The sequence below is a fragment of the Haemaphysalis longicornis genome, unplaced genomic scaffold, assembly GCF_048455015.1.
Source record: "Haemaphysalis longicornis isolate Haplotype H1 unplaced genomic scaffold, Haemaphysalis longicornis Haplotype H1 scaffold_5, whole genome shotgun sequence".
Taxonomy (NCBI): domain Eukaryota; kingdom Metazoa; phylum Arthropoda; class Arachnida; order Ixodida; family Ixodidae; genus Haemaphysalis; species Haemaphysalis longicornis.
In genome coordinates this window covers 17,940,047-17,941,937 of record NW_027526385.1, presented here as the reverse complement: position 1 = coordinate 17,941,937, position 1,891 = coordinate 17,940,047, and the positions used below count along the sequence as shown (strand labels likewise).

General features: G+C 50.4%; 1 pseudogene; it reads left to right on the top strand.

Moving 5' to 3' along the window:
* Positions 1-252: 252 nt before the first annotated feature.
* On the top strand, positions 253-1,636 carry LOC144139084 (zinc finger BED domain-containing protein 4-like; annotated as a pseudogene).
* Positions 1,637-1,891: the final 255 nt, after the last annotated feature.

The window sequence follows — 1,891 nt, the reverse complement described above, 5'->3', positions numbered from 1 at the left end:
CAAGAAAATCGGAGCATTCATCGCCCGCAGCCTGCAACGATACAGCGTGGTAGAGGAACCCAGCTTCATCGACATGATCCGCTGTGCAATCCCGGAGTACGTCGTCCCTTCGCGCAAGACCTTTTCGCGAACGGTCGTTCCAAATTTGTACGAGACCAAAAAAAATGAACTGAAGGAGCGCGTTCGGGACGTATTTGACAACAGTGGTGCTGAGTGCGTCACTCTGACAACAGATGTGTTACGGCCCACACGATGGATCACGACTTCAGGTAGCACGCATACGCCCTCGTCTGCAAGCCGATGCCACTGGAGAAAACATAGCTCAGTTTCTACGAGACATGATCGACGATCGGGGCCTGCCCGACCACATCCCGATTTTTGTCGTTACTGACAACGGCAGGAACTTTGTTTCAGCGGTCGTCAAATCCAACTGGTCAGGACTTCTCTGCTTTGCCCACACCCTGCAGCTCTGCATAAATGACACCAAAAGGGAAGTGGTCAGTTTTTCCCAGCTTTGTGCCAAGGCGCGATCAATTGTAGGTCGCTACGAAAGAAGCGCGCGTGCACGTGCACGGCTTATGAACATCCAAAAGGACATGCACATGGCCCAGCACGAAGTGATCCAAGACGTCCCCACACGCTGGAACAGCGAGTATGCCATGATGGAGAGACTCGTCGAACTCCGTGATCCAATATCACTCAAACTTTGCGAGTCTGATGTGGAAAACTTGAGCTCGAGAGAGTGGAAATTAATGGCTTCAGCTGTGAAAGTGTTGCAGCCCCTGGACCAAGCAACGACCGAGCTGTGCGCAGATCGCTACCCTACACTTTCACAAGTGATTCCCCTTGTCCACTGCACAGAGGTGGTGCTGCGTGAGCAAGTCCATGAAGGTGAGGAGGCAGCATCGTTTGCAAGGAGCCTTCTGCGCAGCATTGCAACGAGGTATCCCGACGTAAAAATGGCACTTGTTCCAGCTAATGCCATGCTAGTTGACCCTTGCTACAAAGACATTTGTTACGCCGAAGAGAGTAAAAAAAAGTGAGCAAAAGCCACACTTGTAGCTGCAGCAACTGAGCTCGTGCCAGATGATCGTCCCCAGACATCTGCTTGCCCAGACATGGAGAAGCCTCCAGCTAACACTGTGGGGAGTTTTTTCTTCGCTAAGCTCTAGCGTAGAGCAGCAGAGCGCAAACGACAGTGTTTCTCGATAAGTGGCAGACTACTTGGGAACCCCTGTGCTCCCGCGGTCTGAAAACCCTCTGGAGTGGTGGAAGAGCCAAGGCAGCTGGCTGTACCCAGCGCTGGACAGGGTGGCACAAAAGTGTCTCTCGATTCCTGCCACACAGGGGAGGAGTAAGAGGCTCTTCTCAATGGCAGGAAATGTCAGCAGCTGGCGGGAACTGCTGCTCCCAGAGCATGTGGCGCAACAGGCATTTCTTCATGGAAACTTGTTAATGCAGCAAAGGAAAGCTTTAGGCTTTCGTGAAATACATCGTGCTGTTTTTCTGTCATAAGCTTTGCACCAAATATGTTCAATTGAATGCTGTGCCTAAGTGAGTTCTAATTATTAGAAAGAATTGTGTACATTAGTCAGGTAGAAAGTTGCTCATTTTTCTTCGTGATTTGCGATGCGCACTATTCAACTATTCGATTCGAAATTATTCGACCAAATCACTATTCGCTTCGAATTCGCTTCGAACCTCAAACTCACTATTCGCCCATCCCTACTAGTGCGACCATTGGATACCGATTCACGCAACAGTGTGTGGTACGTGTAGCGCTGCCTATTTTGTGCGGATAACGGGTCGTCGTCTGTGCTGGGAACGTGTTTTGCGTTGCTACCTGTAAGTACCGCGGTCCTGACTCTTTCGCAACAGGTGCAAAATTTTA